General features: G+C 51.5%; 1 protein-coding gene across 6 annotated transcripts in view; it reads right to left on the bottom strand.

Moving 5' to 3' along the window:
• The window catches only part of POPDC1 (popeye domain cAMP effector 1), a 391,499-nt gene that overhangs the window by 65,555 nt on the left and 307,001 nt on the right, over positions 1-18,943 (bottom strand). The gene's annotated exons all lie outside the window — the stretch shown is intronic.

The following is an 18,943-nucleotide window of genomic DNA, read 5'->3' as shown; positions in this document are numbered from 1 at the left end:
CGCCTCCAACTCCTCGTTCTTAGCTGCGATCACCCTAAGGATATTGTCCATACGGGTCAGGCGCGTTTCGTGAGTGTTGGAGGTGTCTTCAGCAGTGGAGATACGCCGCTCCGCCTCCGTGAGGCGCTCCTCGTGGACCTCAATCTTCTGCGCAACTCCGTCCATCCTGGAAGACAAGCGGTCCACCTTGTCTACGATTGTTGCGAAGCCCTGTCGCATCTCATCGATGAGCAGCCTCAGCTCCGGAGCCACCGGGGCAGGGGACGTCTCAGCGCTCGACGGTCCTGGGGCGCCACTGGGCCCTGTGGTACCCCGCAGCGGTTTTCTGGTGGCGGGGGGTTCGAAGGATAGCTTGGGCTGTTTGGCGTCGTTTTTGCCCATGGCGCCCAATCAGTTGATTCCAAGCGGGGCTGACCCCTGGCGAGCAGCAGAGTATGGGCCCCCCGCAGGCCAACAGCCCTCCACGTGGCAAGCACACCGAAGTCTGAGTTGGCAGGGGCACGGGTCAACAGATCACAGGGGCCCCCCTTCACCTCCCCGCGCCGTAATCTTAATGTCCAGGGCGCTGTTAGTGCACGCGTCCCCGCAGGTGGGACTCAGCGTGCTCAGATATGCACAAGCAGTGTTCAGGGGCAGGAGTATTCAGGAGGCGGCGGTCAGCATGGCGAGGTGAGGCCCCATCCGCTCCCGTAGCGCCCGTAACTCTGGCACCAAAGCCGGCCCACCGTCGTCACAAACGCCGCAGCGGTGTCCAGCCGCGTCCCGTCGGAGGTCCAGGGAAGCCAGCGGGTGCGTGTGCAGCGGGGGCGGGAGCACCGCAGAGTCCGTCAGCAGGCCCAGACGGGCCGCGCTGATGATACCGAGAGCACCAGCTGAGCACAGGTGCTGCGTGCCTGTCCGCCCACTCCGCGGCACTGCAACAGGTGTCCAGACTCACCGCAGTACGCCCCCGAAGTCTTGTCCGCCGGGCTCCCGCCGTTCAGGCCGTAGATGGTGATTCCGAGGCCCAGCTGCCTCGTGTGGAGCCGCGGCCTCGCGTAGGTCAGCGACCCGCGCACCGCAGCAGCCCTTCGCGATGCCTCCTCCCGGCGGTCACTCCCAGCTCCGTAACTCGGGAGGCGGACCACGAATCGTCTCCAAACTCGGGTGGGCACTGCAGGATGGGTAGTCCCACACTCGGTGCGAGTCTCAGGCCTCTAGCCCCAGGTCAAGCGGATGATTGCAGGATATTACTGGCCAGGCTGCCAGAGCCTCACAGAAGTGCGGCCATTAGCTCATGCGCCCTCTAGCGCCCCCGAGGGGATAGAACATTACTTTGTCGAAAACGCGGGGACCGCCTCAACAACTGCTATGGAGTGGGACGCTTTCAAGGTGGTGGTCCGTGGCGTTTGTATCTCCAAATGGGTGGGGGTACAGAAGCTGCTCCTACAGGAGATTGACCGGGCTGAATTGGCATTGCGCGAGGCTGAGAAGGCTCACTCTGATGGCACTGGGACACGTGATGACGTGCTGGCTCGGAAGGAGGCGGTGGCGGGGGGAGTAGAACGGCTCCGATGCTTTGATTATAAGGCATTTGTAGCTCTGGCGCATGCGGAGCGGGACAAGGTGGGAACATTGTTAGCTTGGCTTGCGGACCCCGCTCCTCGGTGTATGCCTGTCCTGGTGCTGGCGTCCACCGCTGACCGGTTGGAACATGATCCGCAGCGGATCAATGAAGTGTTCCATTCCTTTTATGCGGACCTTTACACAAGTTGCCTCCAGGCTGATGGGACGGGACCCCAAGCATTTTTTGAGGGTCTGGAATTGCCTACAATAGAGGAGGAAGAGGCGGAAACCTTGGGGCAGGATGTTACCCTAGGCAAGATCCGCTGCGCAATCAAGCAATTGGTGTGCAATAAAACGCCTGGGAGCGACGGATTGCCGATTGAATTTTACTCGGCGTACGTGGACCTACTGGCTCCAAGACTATTGATGGTGTATCGGGAGGCTCGGAAGACAGGGAGGTTGCCGGGGTCGACTAGGGAGGCCATCATTATACCGCTTCTTAAGCCTGGGAAGGCGCCGGCTGCTCCTGCTGTGTATAGGCCCCTTTCTACGCTCACTACGGACTATAAAATATTGAGCCGGGTGCTCGCCACTAGGCTCCTCCCGTTGATGACGAGGCTGGAGCATGGGGACCAGGCGGGCTTCATCCCGAAGCGTAATACTGCCAGCAGCGTTCATAGGCTGCTCGGGATCCTTGATGCTGGAGGCGGGGGGCGGTGAAGCATGGTGTTGTCGGTCGATATAGCTAAGGCGTTTGATAGCCTGGAATGGCCATACTTGTTCTCGGCGACGGAGGCGTTCGGGCTTGGGGCTGGATATATTGGGTGGACCAAAATGTTATATTCATCGGCCACTGCCAGAGTCCGAGTGGGGAGGACTGTTTCTTCCTCCTATCCAGTGGGACGGGGCACTAGACAGGTCTGCCCGCTCTCTCCGCTACTATTCGCTCTCGCGATAGAACTGTTGGCTGCACGCGATAGGTTGGGGGCTGTGTACCAGGGCCTTCAGCTACGAGGCCGGAACCACCACATTTCGCTGTATGCGGATGACCTCCTTATGTTTTTGGAGGATGCCGGGGACGCCCTGAGCGGGGCAAGGAACCTGCTTGATCATTTCGGGGACATCTCGGGCCTGCGAGTTAACTGGGCCAAGACCTGTGTTTTCCCAGTGTCTAGTGGGTGCGGCCCTCAGGCATTGCCACCCGGTTTGACGTGGGAGCCAAGGTGCCTTCCTTACTTGGGTACGCGAGTGTATCACGCACAGGCGGATCTCCTTGAGGGTAATATCAAAAGGGCTATGCGGGGCCTGAGAGGTAGCATGCGGTTCTCGGGTTCCCTGCCTTTATCGGTGATGGGTCGAGCTGCGCTCCTGAAAATGGTGGCACTTCCACGCCTCTTATATTTTTTTAGGACTTTACCGATACGAATACCAGTGGCGTTCCGTCGACGGCTCCGCTCGGCAGTGTGTAGCTTTATATGGGGGACAGGTCGGCGTAGAGTGGCTTTGGATATATTGATGAGATCGAGAGAGGAGGGGGGTTTGGCCTTGCCCGACTTTGAATTATATTACCTGGCCGCGCAGTTTCCGGTCCTCACCCAGGCGGTGGCATTGGAGTTCCGGGGACCAGTTGGGGGGGATCGTCCCTGACGTGCCGTGGCGCGTGTTGTCGTTTATAATACTACAGCAAAAACTGAGACTGGCTGATTTGTCCATGGCGGAAGGTACCTCGAGGTATTGCTGGAAGCGGTATCACAGCAGGATTGGGGTGCTGCGACCATATGCGCCCGAGATACCATTGGGCATGTGCACGGTGTTGCCGCACGGCGGCGACTGGTCTGGCCTGGTGGACTGGGAGGAGCTGGGTCTGCAGATGGTGGGTGTTAGACCTGTCTGCCTCTGAGAGTTCCCTACCAATTAATCATTTATTTTGTCCCCTTTGGCCTCCTAGTGTTACCATTTTTTATTTTATGTTTGCCAGAATTTTTCTAGTGTTGTCAGGGGGCTAGGTGTTCCTTGACGTTGTCACCTTTTCTTACTTTTGAGGCCTAGTCACCCTCATGAGAGCTTAGGGAAACATAGAGACCTAAAATGGTGGCCAGCAACTGTCATAACGGTTAACCTAGTGAGGCTGACCCATTGGACTACATGGAGAAGGTCTGGAACCTTCTGGCAGGTTCCAGTAGTCCGAGGCCAGCCTATATAAGGCCACGTCCAGGGCGGCCATTTGGAGTAGTGAGTGACCAGAGGAAGTGTGAGGTAGTCCAGGACAGGAGGGAGGCGATTTAGAGAGGAGGACAGAGCAGACTCAGGGATAGATCGACCTGTGGGCCGGCTAATTACCTGTGCTGATGCAACCCCTCTTGGGTTGACCAAACCCTGACCTGTTAGATCCATAACTAATTTTCAAGCAGGTCCTCTTATCGGCCTCACAAAAGCTCTGGAGCGGTAAACTGACTTAAAGACTGACCGGGAGCGAGAGATTAGCTCCACAGAGGACCTAGATCTCCACGCCGTTCTGCTGGTGGGGAGCGAATATCAGCTACGGTAGAAACGTTGTGTGTGGGGAGCAGCACTCACCGTGTGGGTGACTCGAGGCATCCGCTGTCAGCCCGTCAACGAGTGGGTTGCCCCCTCCATCGGGTCAGTTTCCGACCGCTGCGTTGGTGGAGGCGTGGCTCAGAGGAGGCCGTCTGAGAAGAGGAGGAATACCGTGGTGACGTCGAGAGAGAGGCGGGGAGACGCGGATCGAGGCCGAGTAGAGGCGTCGACCTGACCAGGGAGTCTCCGGTGTCATCGGAAGGGGAGGAGCCTGCCTCAGAGGGATCCCGGTACGAGGAGCAACGCGAGTTGAGGAAAAGCGGCCCCCGTGAATCTCAGCGGAGTCTTCCCATCTCCGGCGCTGGAACGAGTGATCGGAGCACATCGGAAACTCGAGCCGAGTCAGACCACAAGTGCGCAGTAAGCTGGGAAACTTGTGGGGAAGCGGGAGGCGACACAGCGAGAGAACTGCGAACTCTGTATCGCCGGACTAAAAAGTACTGCAAATAGACATTCCGGCTTTGGAGCAACATCCTTTAGAGATCGAATTCAATAAATTAGGAAACTATTGAGGCACTGAGGGTGTGAGAAGGGAGAAGGTGCCCGGAGAACATGGGCCCCTGGCACAAGTGTTGAGAACCGGATTATAGAGCTAAATTAGAGGCCAGAAGTCAATGTGATAATAACTCCACAGTGCATTAACTGTCCTTTAAGAGCCGAATCGTTCCCAATTGAAGTAGAGCAAAAGCATAGCCATAAGAATGTATGAGTAATTTGCCTGTCTTCTTTTAGTTGAATTGCTGGCTGTGACACTTGCCAGGAACGCTGCTGGGGGTAGAAGCTGTGCAGCTGTAAGCTCAAGCTAATTCGGACCCTGAATTCTCATGGGTAATGTACATGTCAGATTACAAATTGAAGAGCATTAATCTGTTAATGTGACCTATCCAATCTGCACTATCTATGCTGGCAAGTGACCCTATTGATAATGTTGCTGGTTGATCTCAAATGAAAATGAAACAAGAATTAATCTTCACTGAAATGAGAAAGTTAATGAATATTGCTTATTGAATGTGAAAATTCCTATTGAACTGAATGTATACATTAATTTGATTTAAAGAAAAAGAAAAAGGTACAAAGAGAACTTTTATAAAAGGTACTGGTATTTTTCTAAATTGGTGTGGCGTCCTTTATTTTTAGTGGTAGGACCTTGGGTTACTGTGAGTGTGCTTGTAAGCACTACACAAAAACCTCGGAGGTTAGCTGTGACCACTCTGCGCCGGGCTACCCTATGTAGTCTAGGATTCCTAGGTCTAACATAATTGGTGTCAGCGGTGGGATACGAGTTTGGGCTTACAGCCATTTAGTAGTAACGCAGTGTGTACCACAGGCCTACACCTGGAGTTTTCTCCAAGTAGACCCCCTGATTATATTTTTGTTTTTTCCAAATATACTCCTGGTGGTGGGTGGAGGTAGCTTCTAAATACCCTCTTAATTAATTCCTTCCAAGTGGCTGTCCCTGACTCTCATTGGCAAAATGGAATTTGCCCTGGAAGAAATGGAGACCTATACTGTGGCCCAATTTAGAGACTTTTGCCAAAATATGGGAGTGTTCTTTAAGTGTGGTGCTAAAAAGGGGGAACTCCAGACCAATTTGAGGGCGTGGGTGGCAGCACACCCAGAGGGGAAGGAGGAGGAAGAGGAGGAGAGGGACACTGTCATCGGGGTAGATGTGTTGTACCAATCTGAGAGGGAGAACTTACTGACAGGTCCCAGAACACTCTCAAGAGCGGGCAGCAGTGTCACCGCAAGAAGCTTGACTGAAGCCGAACTAGCGGATAGGAGGGAGGAGAGACAGTTAAGATGGGAGTTGGCAAAATTGGAGAAGGCAAGAGAAGAAAGTAGGCTAGCTCACGAGTTGAGCCTCAGAGAATTAGACTTTAAGGCCCTGCAAGTAGGGACTTCCAATTCTCAAAATGGTAGCAGCGAACCTAAGGATTTGACCAGGGAACCCAGACCCTATTTACCAAAGGACGTAGTCGCCAGCTACAGCACAGGGGATGACATCGCCAAGTGGCTGGCTGCCTATGAGGTCTCCTTAAGAGCCCATGGGATACTGGAGAAACACTGGGGGGGTGGCTTGTATAAGTACATGCCTCCTGCAGGGAGGGATGCACTATTGGCCCTGGAGCAGGGAGAGCAGACCCACTACCCCACCATGAAAGTGGCGCTAATAAGAAAGTTTGGACTGACTCCAGAAAAATACCGACAAAAGTTTAGGGGTAGTCACAAACTAGGCACACAGAATTGGGTGGATTTCTTGGACTACGCAGAAAAGGCATTAGAGGGTTGGGTGCAAGGCAGTGAGGTGGGGGACTATGAGGGGTTGTATGACCTTATTCTCAAGGAGCACCTACTCGAGAAATGTTTTCCCGAGCTGCGTCAACACCTGGTGGACAGCAAGCTGACCAACCCCCGGAAGCTTGCTGAGGAGGCGGACATCTGGGCAAGTACCCGGGTGTCCTCAAAGGGGACTGGAGGGGATTCCCAAAGGACCGGACAGGGCGCCCCCCAGAAGAAAGAGGGGGGAGATAAAAAGAGGGAGTTCTCAAAAGGCCCCCAAAACAGTTTCCAGGGAAAGGGAACAGGATTCACCCCTAAGGCTAACCCGCCCAGAAACCCTCATCCTGGCCAAAGTCAGCAGCCAAGGGTTGTCCACTGCTTTGAGTGTGGTGGTGTTGGACATTATAAGGGAGATATCAAGTGCCCAAAGAGACCACCCCCTCCCACTGTAGGAAAAGCCCCGGGAGTAGCTAGTGTAGTGCTCGGGGAGAAGTTGCCCTTAGATAAGGGGGGGAATGGGCGGGTGTCACCTTAGTGTCCCTGGGAGATCGGGAGATGGTTCCTAAGATCCAGGTGCCCTCCAATACTACAAAGTATGGGCAATGAATCACCATCAATGGCCAAAGAGGGGAGGCTCTGAGAGACACAGGAGCCAGTATGACTATGGTAAGGAGTCAACTGGTGTCTCCAGAGCAGGTGATTCCACATGTACTCCACCCCGCCGCGATGGCTGATGGCAGATTGGGCCACTACCCTGTAGCCGAGGTTCCCTTTGAGTGGGAAGGGGTTGCAGGTTCACTTCGAGTTGCCGTAAGCCCTGCCGTGCCAGTCGATTGTCTGTTGGGAAATGACATGGAGCACAATGCTGGGAAGGAGGTGGAATACCAGACTCATTCGGAGATGCTGGGTACACCTGACTGGGCCTGTGCTAGCACAAGGTCCGCGACTACCCGGAGGGGGAGTTCGCTTGGGCTGGAGCCTGGAACAAGGGCCCAGCCAGCTGCCAAAAATGGAAAGAACCGAGGACAGGAGAAGCCTGCCTCGGCTTCCACACCCCATGAGACAGATAGGCCACCTGCGGTGGTGGACCAGGAGTCCGTGGAGGGGGAAGTTGGCACCCTGGAGGACTTACCTATCCCTGCTCAGTGGCATGTGGAAGGAGGGCCTACCAGGGAGGAGCTCTGTAAGGGCCAGAAGGAGTGCCCTACCCTTGAGGGACTGAGGCGACAGGCCGAAGCCCAGGCAGCAGGGAACGTTGCTGGGAACTACCATAATTACTGGGAAGACGGACTCCTCTACAGTGAACCTAAGGCACCTTTGCCCGGTTCATCACGGGCCTTGGTAGTCCCTCAACGTTACCGAGCCTTTCCTTTAGAACTGGCTCATGAAATTCCCTTGGCAGGACACTTAGGACGGACAAGACCTTTGCCCGGCTTGTCCCCCACTTTTACTGGCCTCAGATGAAAGTGGCATCCGACACACACTGCCGGACATGTGTATCCTGCCAAGCCAGTGGGAAAACAGGGGTGAAGCTGAAAGCTCCCCTGGAACCACTCCCTGTCCGTTAGCACCCCCTTTGAAAGGGTGGGCATCGACATTGTGGGGCTATTGGATCCGCCAACTACAGCTGGTCACAGGTTTATCCTGTTTCTGGTGGATCACGCCACACGGTACCCAGAGGCAATACCTCTAAGGACCATTACTGCACCCGCAGTGGCTAGGGCCCTGATGGGGATCTTTACCCGAGTGGGTTTCCCCAAGGAGGTTGTGTCTGACAGGGGGACCAGCTTCATGTCAGCATATATGCGGGCTATGTGGAAGGAGTTTGGAGTTACCTACCGGTTTACCACTCCTTATCACCCACAGACCAATGGTCTAGTGGAAAGGTTCAACAAGACCTTGAAAGGCATGATAAGGAGTCTGCCTTAGAGCCTGCGGAGGAAATGGGACGTCCTCCTACCCTGTTTGTTGTTTTCCTACAGGGAAGTGCCACAGAAGGGAGTGGGCTTCAGCCCCTTCGAGCTTCTGTATGGGCACCCTGTGCGTGGACCTCTCAGCCTGGTGAAGGACGGATGGGAAAAGACTCCCAGGAAGCCTCCCCAGGATGTGGTGAGCTATATGCTGGCTTTCTGGAGCCAAATGGCTAAGTTGTGGAAGCAAGCTTCAGACAACTTGGAAGCCAGCCAGCGGTGATGAAAGAGTGGTATGACCACAACGCTCACCCTGTGGAGTTGGAGCCTGGCCAGAAAGTGTGGGTGATGGAACCTGGAGAGCTAAGTGCCCTCCAAGATCGCTGGACAGGTCCCTTTGAGGTGATGGAGAAGAAGGGTAAGGCCACCTACCTGGTGGATCTTAAGACTCCTCGACAGCCCCTACGGGTGCTGCATGCAAATCGCCTCAAACCCCACCATGAGAGGCCCGAGGTCTTCTTGATGATGGTGACTGATGGAGCAGAGGAAGCGGAAAGCGAGCCTCTCCCTGATCTTTTTTCGTCTCAGGAAAAGGATGGGTCGGTGGAGGGAGTGATTCTCTCCCCATCCCTAACTCCTGAGCAACGAGAGGACTGCCGCCAGGTCTTGGAGCAGAACTTATCGTTGTTCTCCCTTGTCCCGGGAAGGATCCACCTGTGTACCCATGATGTGGACACAGGAGACAGCCCACCAGTGAAGTCTAAGACCTACCGACTGTCAGACAAGGTGAAGGCCAGCATCCACAATGAAGTTACAAAGATGCTGGAGCTGGGAGTCATTGAACCTTCTAGTAGCCCCTGGTCCAGTCCGGTGGTTCTGGTACCAAAAGCTGCCCCACCGGGCACCACCCCAGAACTGAGGTTCTGTGTGGATTACCGGGGACTGAATTCAGTGACCAAAGCTGATGCACATCCGATCCCTAGGGCGGATGAACTTATTGACCGGCTGGGAGCTGCCCAATTCCTGAGTACCTTTGACCTTACTTCAGGGTACTGGCAGATCTCCCTTACAGATGGAGCCAAGGAAAGGTCAGCCTTCTCCACGCCTGAGGGTCACTACCAGTTCTGTGTGATGCCCTTTGGGCTCAAGAACGCTCCTGCTACTTTTCAGCGGCTGGTGAACCAGGTCCTCTATGGAATGGAGGCTTTCTCCGCTGCTTACCTGGATGACATTGCCATCTTCAGCAGCAGTTGGGAGGACCATTTGTGTCACTTACAAGCTGTTCTCTAGGCCCTGAAACAGGCCTGCTTGACAATCAAGGCCAGTAAATGTCAGATCGGGCAGGGGGCGGTTGTGTACCTAGGCCACTTGGTGGGCAGGGGAGCAGTGCAGCCCCTCCAGGCAAAGATTGAGGCAATCATGGGGAGCCCCCCAAGACCCAAACTGAGGTCCGAGCTTCCTTGGGCCTCACAGGTTACTACCGTCGCTTTGTGAAGGGGTATGGCACTATTGTAGCGCCCCTCACTGAGCTCACATCTAATAAACAACCTCGACGGGTAGCGTGGACAGAGGTTTGTCAGCAAGCCTTTGAAAAATTTAAACAGGCAATGTGCGCAGCACCGGTCCTGAGGGTCCCAGATTTCTCCAAGGAGTTCATTGTCCAGACAGATGCATCAGAGCATGGCATTGGGGCAGTGTTATCGCAACTCAACGAAGAGGGTCTGGATCAACCTGTTGTCTTTCTGTCTAGGAGACTGCTTCCCCGGGAACAGAAGTGGAGTGCAATTGAGCGGGAAGCTTTTGCGGTGGTTTGGGCTCTGAAGAAGTTGCGGCCATACCTGTTTGGCTCACACTTCCTGGTTCAGACTGATCACCGCCCCCTTCGTTGGCTGATGCAAATGAAGGGAGAAAACCCCAAGCTGTTGAGATGGTCTATCTCCCTACAGGGAATGGACTTCCGGGTGGAACATCGGCCTGGAGGGGACCACGCCAATGCAGACGGTCTCTCTAGGTATTTCCGCTTTAGTGATGAGAACTCCCAAGGGGTTGGGTAGCTCTCCCCCACTTTCAGCTGGAGGGGACGCGTGTTAGACCTGTCTGCCTCTGGGAGTTCCCTACCAATTAATCATTTATTTTGTCCCATTTGGCCTCCTAGTGGTACCATTTTGTTTATTTTATGTTCGCCAGAATTTTTCTAGTGTTGTCAGGGGGCTAGGTGTTCCTTGACGTTGTCACCTTTTCTTACTTTTGAGGCCTAGTCACCCTCATGAGAGCTGAGGGAAACATAGAGACCTAAAATGGTGGCCAGCAACTGTCATAACGGTTAACCTAGTGAGGCTGACCCATTGGACTACATGGAGAAGGTTCTGGAACCTTCAGGCAGGTTCCAGTAGTCCGAGGCCAGCCTATATAAGGCCAAGTCCAGGGCAGCCATTTGGAGTAGTGAGTGACCAGAGGAAGTGTGAGGTAGTCCAGGACAAGAGGGAGGCGATTTAGAGAGGAGGACAGCGCAGACTCAGGGATAGATCGACCTGTGGGCCGGCTAATTACCGGTGCTGATGCAACCCCTCCTGGGTTGACCAAACCCTGACCTGTTAGATCCATAACTAATTTTCAAGCAGGTCCTCTTATCGGCCTCACAAAAGCTCTGGAGCGGAAAACTGACTTAAAGACTGACCGGGAGCGAGAGATTAGCTCTAGAGAGCGGTCATCACCACAGAGGACCTAGATCTCCATGCCGTTCTGCTGGTGGGGAGCGAACATCAGCTACGGTAGAAACGTTGTGTGTGGGGAGCAGCACTCACCGTGTGGGTGACTCTAGGCATCAGCTGTCAGCCCGTCAACAAGTGGGTTGCCCCCTTCATCGGGTCAGTTTCCGACCGCTGCGTTGGTGGAGGCGTGGCTCAGAGGAGGCTGTCTGAGAAGAGGAGGAATCCCGTGGTGACGTCGAGAGAGAGGCGGGGAGACGCGGATCGAGGCCGAGTAGAGGCGTCGACCTGACCCAGGGAGTCTCCGGTGTCATCGGAAGGGGAGGAGCCTACCTCAGAGGGATCCCGGTACGAGAAGCAACGGGAGTTGAGGAAAAGCAGCCCCCGTGAATCTCAGCGGAGTCTTCCCATCTCCGGCGCTGGAACGAGTGATCGGAGCACATCGGAAACTCGAGCCGAGTCAGACCACAAGTGTGAAGTAAGCTGGGAAACTTGTGGGGAAGCGGGAGGCGACACAGCGAGAGAACTGTGAACTCTGTATCGCCGACTAAAAAGTACTGCAATTAGACATTCCGGCTTTGGAGCAACATCCTTTAGAGATCGAATTCAATAAATTAAGAAACTATTGAGGCACTGAGGGTGTGAGAAGGGAGAAGGTGCCCTGAGAACATGGGCCCCTGGCACAAGTGTTGAGAACCGGATTATAGGGCTAAATTAGAGGCCAGAGGTCAATGTGATAATAACTCCACAGTGCATTAACTGTCCTTTAAGAGCCGAATCGTTCCCAATTGAAGTAGAGCAAAAGCATAGCCATAAGAATGTATGAGTAATTTGCCTGTCTTCTTTTAGTTGAATTGCTGGCTGTGACACTTGCCGGGAACGCTGCTGGGGGTAGAAGCTGTGCAGCTGTAAGCTCAAGCTAATTCGGACCCTGAATTCTCATGGGTAATGTACATGCCAGATTACAAATTGAAGAGCATTAATCTGTTAATGTGACCTATCCAAACTGCACTATCTATGCTGGCAAGTGACCCTATTGATAATGTTGCTTTTTGATCTCAAATGAAAATGAAACAAGAATTAATCTTCACTGAAATGAGAAAGTTAATGAATATTGCTTATTGAATGTGAAAATTCCTATTGAACTGAATGTATACATTAATTTGATTTAAAGAAAAAGAAAAAGGTACAAAGAGAACTTTTATAAAAGGTACTGGTATTTTTCTAAATTGGTGTCCTTTATTTTTAGTGGTAGGACATTGGGTTACTGTGAGTGAGCTTGTAAGCACTACACGAAAACCTCGGAGGTTAGCTGTGACCACTCTGTGCCGGGCTACCCTATGTAGTCTAGGATTCCTAGGTCTAACAGTGGGCGATCTGTATGCCGACGGAGCACTGTTGCGGTATAGCGCGTTGCAGGAGACGTTTGGGCTCCCGCGGGGACATTTCCTATTGCATGCGGAGTTCTGCCCTACAGAAGTATTGGGGTTTGGGCTTATCTGAACCACCGGTCAGCGGAACTTGTCAGTATGTGGTGATGGCGGTGGGCACGCATAAGGCGATTACATGTTTGTATAAAAGGATGTCGGGTGACGGACTTTCTCCGCTACAAAGACTACGGGAGCGGTGGATAGCGGACTTGGGGAGGGATATCCCCGATGTAGCCTGGTCACAGATACTCCGAAGGGCGTGGAAAGGTACTTGGAATGCCAGGTTCCAGCTGATCCAATTCGTCGTGATGCAAAGGGCGTATCTTACCCCGACAAAAAATTAACCAATATTTTCATGGTACAGTGGCGATCTGCCCCCGATGTCGGGCTGAGGGAGCGGACCTGCTCCACATGCTATGGAATTGCCCGCAGCTAGGCGCATACTGGGAGGAGGTGTTGGGGACACTCGGCAGGATAACCGAGCGGCAGATCGATGTGGACGAGGGGGTGTGCTTACTACACTGGTTCCCCCATACTAGCAGAAACAAGGTAACTAGCAAATTTTTGGACTTAGACCTCATTTTGGCCAAAAGGGAAATAACGTCTCACTGGAAGGCAGTGGCAGGCCCTGTTATGTAAGGTGGAAGGCTGCGCTACTATTATGGGCGGGCAGCGAGAGCTCACTCAGGATGCAGCAGGCGCATAGGTCCCACTGTGATAGCGCGTTAGAGGCGGCGAGGGAGTGGGAGGCCCTGGTGGCGGATCTCCGGATGGCAGATGCGGAGGCGGAGTCAGATTCAGGAACATCGGAGGGGGAGGAGCAGGCATAGTTGGCGTTCTAGTGGTTAGGAGGAATTAGCGTAAGAGGGGATCCCCGTAACATGAAAGGTTAAGGGACGTTAAATGTGGCCAAATTGCCGACTCAAATCATTGTGGCATGTTAGTAATACGCACATGAAATTTTTTTTTTGTATCTTCCTGAAGTAGCAGCACCAACAGCAGGGGAGGGGGGAGGTGAGTTGTGGGTCATTCAAGGGACAATGTCGAGTGATTTGTTGATAACCGGAACCTTCCTCGACCGGCTTACCAAAGGTGGTGAGTGTAGTCGGCATGTTCTCACAAGGATGGGGGGCCTATATTATATTATTGGATGCAAAGCTGATGAGGGTTCATGGCTACGTAATGTGGATTATTCTATATTTGTACGAGTCCCTTGAATGTTGTTTGTGTTTTGAAACAATAAACAGATTTAAAAAAAAAAAAGAAATCAGGCCCCACCAGGAGAGGCCGAGTGCCATTCTGGTGTGCTTCAACGCCAGAATTACTGCGGAGCTGGTAGTTTTTATGTGCAGTGAAAAGTCATAAGTGAGTGTTAAAAATGTTATGATTGTGTCAAAGAATACATTTTATTACAAGCCAATCGGACATGGTTAAAAATAAAGGGGTCAATTAGGATGGCGGACGGATCGCCACCGCCATGCAGGCGGTGGCGATCCGTCCGCCATCCTTGCCCGCCCGTCCCCGTGGTGGAGGGGAAGACCGTCCGCCGCTTTTCCGCCGTGGTCGCCTTGCGACCGCGGCGGAAAAGGTCTAATATGGTGGCAGTGTCTATCAGACACCGCCAGCCATATTAGGATGGCCGGATGCAGATGCCTTTCCGTGGTGGCAATGCCGCCATGGAAAGGCATATGGGCTTTGCTTTGGGGGCCCGTTGCGGGCTCCCAGGGTGAAGGGGTGGTGGGGGGTACACATGGGGGGGTACCTATGGTACCCCCCTGCGTTTCACAGCACAACATGGCAGGCACCGCGCGGTGCCTGTCATGTTGTGCTGTGAAACGCACAACATGCATTTTTGACATTGCGGCGGACGGTGTTTTCAGCACCGTCAGCCGCAATGTTAAAAATGCGGGATGCACCCGCCACTGTGGTGGGTGCATCCTAATTCGGGGCACGGCACCTCCACCCTTGTGGCGGACGGTCCCTGCTCCAGACAGGATGACTCTAATCGACCCCAAAGTATGGGACAATACAGCTGAATAAATTGTTCAGCGAGGTCCACTAGGAAGTGGTCAACATGTTTCTGCTTATGTGTTCTGAATTAAACAGGCATTCGTCAGGACCGTGTAGTGTTACCTCGGCGGTATGGGCGTGCTAATGCCCACCCTGACCAGAGGTTATAAGTGTGAAAAGATAAAAATATATCAAAAATGTATATGCGATCTGGTGTCCCCCGTATTTGGAGAGGAACCGAGTTTATTATGGGATGTAGTCACTAACTACACCATAGGTCGCGGGAGGGGGGTGGTTGCAACAGTGGCACACCGCCGCCAATGCAGAACACCCGCTTCTACCGGACCCCATCGGGTCCGGTAGAGAGGGTTTCTTGTAGGCACCAAGCGGGTGTGCTGCATTGACGGCGGTGTGCCACTGTTGCAACCACCCCCCTCCCGAGACCTATGGTGTAGTTAGTGACTACATCCCATAATAAACTCGGTTCCTCTCCAAATACGGGGGACACCAGATCACATATACATTTTTTTATATATTTTTATCTTTTCACACTTATAACCTCTGGTCTGGTGGGCCTTAGCGCGCCCATACCGCCAAGGTTACACTACACAGTCCTGACGAATGCCTGTTTAATTCAGAACACATAGGCAGAAACATGTTGACCACTTCCTAGTGGACCTCGCTGAACAATTTATTCAGCTTTATTGTCCCATACTTTATTTTTAACCATGTCCGATTGGTTTGTAATAAAATGTATTCTTTGACACAATCGTGACATTTTTAACACTCACTTATCACTTTTCACTGCACAAAAAACTACCAGCTCCGCAGTAATTCTGGCGTTGAAGCACACCAGGGTGGCACTCGGCCTCTCCTGGTGGGGCCCGATGATGAAGCATGTCACCAACCAGGTTGGTGAGTGAGGGCTTTACAAAGAACTTATTTGGTCTTTCTCTGTGCTCTACCTTTATTGCATAAATACAAGGCACACTCTTTTGTTGTTTCATTGATACTTACCTTGGGGGACTAAGAATGTTCCTATTTTTACTCTTCCCTCCCTCTCTTGTTGTTTCCCAACCATCTATTTACTGAACATACTAATCATTGATGTTTTTATATGTAATTTTAATTAATAGATATTAGATTAGGCGAGTGGAAACAGGATTGTATAGCGACCCAGATTTGAGGTTTTTACCCTCCTGTATTTTGTTTTATGATTATATGTTTAGAATTTCTAAATGGCCAAAAGCCAATATAACTTATAGATGATTTTTAGGCTGGTATGGAATGAATTGTTTTTAAGATTGAAGCACGATTTGTTAGCATTTGGTATTTTTGTATTATACATATGAGTTGATGTGATATGAAACAGAATTGATAATGTTTTACTCTAGTACTATATATGTCTGTTTATGTTCAATGTGTTTTTAAGCTCTAATATATTTTGACCAAATAAAGATAAAGAACAGAATAGAACAGACTAGTGAAGTGGCACATCAAGGCGGTGAGCTTCAAAGGCTTCACCGCTTCTGACATGCACCCAGGTTGCCTTTCAAGGGAAGAAACAGCCACCCCAGGGTTCTGGGTAGAATAGATTACTTACATCCCCGGATATGATCACTTCAAGGGTGGATTAGCTGCTGAGGCTAGTAGCCCATTAGACACTTACACTCTCACCCGTAACACCACTAAATCTAGGATTTAGGGGCTAGCCCTAACACCAGAACCTCAGTTCTGAACAACCTGTACTGAAGTGGGCAAAGAAGAGTCTGGTTTCTGCGACAACAGGACTTGCACAAAGCAAAAGAGGAATACTCTGTCCCTGTGACAACGCGCCTGGAAACATCCTGATTGAGACTCGTCCTAAGCTAACTCTTGGTTACCCCAGACAGAGGGACCCTGTGAGAGCCTGAAGCACCCTCAGACTCCCTTGGACTAGTGGCACTAGACCTCTGAAAATGCAGGTAAAACAATGCTCCAGATCGGAAGAATTACTGGCCACAGGGCCCTCCCAGGGATTGCATAAATCCAGATGGCCAAGTGCATTGTGGGAACTTTAGTCCTGCCTTCCACCAAGATACATACAAACAAAACAGGTGATGGACCGAATGTGGATCAATGTCACACATTCATCCCAGTCCAAAGATCTGGGCCCAAATCCATCGTTTTTTTGCACTCCACACCACCCTGGGTTAGACAATGGCGATATGCAAATCAGCTCTGACCCTGTGCCCCATGGGAACAGTCCAGTCCGAACTACAAAAGCCATGTCCTTCCCAGAACGGAATCAAGCATCCGAGGACCGGACCGGTTTCGAGGTAACACCTCTCATCAGCCCGGCTAGCTTGACTCCAGTGGTGTGGAGTGCCTGGGACCCACGTCTGGGCATCCCCAGCGCACTTATGGCGGCAATTGCAAACAAAACAGGTGATGGACCGAATGTGGATCAATGTCACACATTCATCCCAGTCCAAAGATCTGGGCCCAAATCCATCGTTTTTTTGCACTCCACACCACCCTGATACAGGCAGCTTTTGTGTTCCCCGGGACCACCAGATGTCGAAATAACCATCTGCTCTACTTACTGCTGCCAAGGCTTCTTGGTTGTCAGACGGTCAAATGACCCTTGCACTTGATGCCGCACCTAGAGGGAACTTTATCCAATATCAGTTGCAGCTCCATTGTTGTGTATTTGCATCTTGTTGCGGACAGCACAGCGAAAGCAGTAAAAGCAGCTTTCCTACAGCTCCTGTTCAGCACAAGGGACAGTCAGGACAACTCTGCACCCAGGCTCCATGGGCGAGGTAAAATTGAACTAACTGTTGTGGTGTGCTCCTGGGACCTGCATCACCTTTACCCTCCATTGATTCCATGCAATTCGACCTGCAAGTGACCAATTGTCACTAGTGCTTTTTTCCATTATCCGCAATGATAAAGTTTCACTGTATTATTTTGCACTGATTTTACATTGATTCTAAAATCATTAACTCCGATTATATTATCTAATTTCGTTCGCTTTTCTGTCTAAATTAAGATAAAAAACTGCTTTATTTGTATAAATTGGTGTTGGATTTGTTTAGAATCTTGTCAATTATGTTGGTACTCTGAAAACACATGTTCATGTGGAGGAGTGTGGCTCAATGGTTTGAGCGGCAGACCCTGATGCAGAGTTCTGGTCCGGGACCAGGGTTCAATTCCCGCCTCGGCGGGTCTTGGGCTCATAATTCCTCGGACCTGATTTCTCGCCTCGGTGCCTATTCTAATCATGGGTCCCACGCTGCAACTCTGGGCAATAGCTTGCTTAACCTCCACACCGGCCCCAACAGCGCTGTGGATGCCTGGCTTCACCCTGGGGGTGCCCAGGAGTGGACACTTCACAGGGAAAGCCAGGAGGGGTTCCACAGCGGTATGAGTAATAGCGCCAGGAAACCGCTTGGTGACAGTGCGCTCTACAAATACCTTGACATTTACATTTACATTTCCTGATTGCTCTTTGCCACCTTACCAGGATTGAGCTAAGGATTTATTAGTATGAATCCAAGGACCATCTTTAGGATTTGTGATAGTATTGCATGATGAAGCCTAACCAGCATCACCACATAATACTCCACCTTCCTACAGTTGTGAACCTAAATTACACTTTAAAGAGAGCATTAACATCTCCATGCACGAGAGCTTCCTTCATTACTGCTTCCTCAGGCTGCTGCATGATTACTTGGAGATTAAAAGTACTCATGCGTTTTTCTCATTTCATAATAGCTACAAGTTTTCCCAACATCTTGATACCCTATAGCCATGTGATGTAAACATCACAGAATGTACACAGCCAAACATTTTCAGTGTTTGTGTATTGTTTTTTTTTTAATTTGCAAAATGCATGTTGACAGAATGTTTCCGAGCTATAGTGGAAGGAGTGACTGGTTGTGTCTAATTCCTAATGCGTTTGGATTAGGCAGAGGTTCTGGTAGTGCTCTCTGCATGTATATGGTAACCGGTCTCTACTTGAGTTACCATAAGGTGGTTCACAGAAAGGAGGCTATTAATGTGTGAGGCATAGCAATACTGGCAAGACAATGTTAGGCAAGACAATGTTAGAGAACTTCAAAGAAAGTAGGGTGGAAGGAAAAAAGGAAGATGCAACCATCTTCCATCAACTAGTACAGGAGGGATGGTCTGTTTAAGATGGCGGAAAGAAGATGTATTTATTGTGTGAGCTTCAATCGAGCAAACTGAGCCAAGCCAAGTATGTGGCCAAATGCTGGCCGTTTGGAGGTCTGTTTGGATGAAGCTCACCGTGGTCAGAAGAACCACTGTGCATAATACCACACAGACACTAGGCCCGCAACACAACCAGGTACTGATTATAGAGACTTTTCCATACAAAAACACAAAATAGGATAGTCAATTTTTATTAAGACAGAGATGCCTTGTAGGAAACCACTTCAATTCGTCACAGGTACTT

This window comes from Lissotriton vulgaris, chromosome 6 (genome assembly GCF_964263255.1).
Source record: "Lissotriton vulgaris chromosome 6, aLisVul1.2, whole genome shotgun sequence".
NCBI lineage: Eukaryota > Metazoa > Chordata > Amphibia > Caudata > Salamandridae > Lissotriton > Lissotriton vulgaris.
This window is presented reverse-complemented; position numbering and strand designations above follow the sequence as displayed.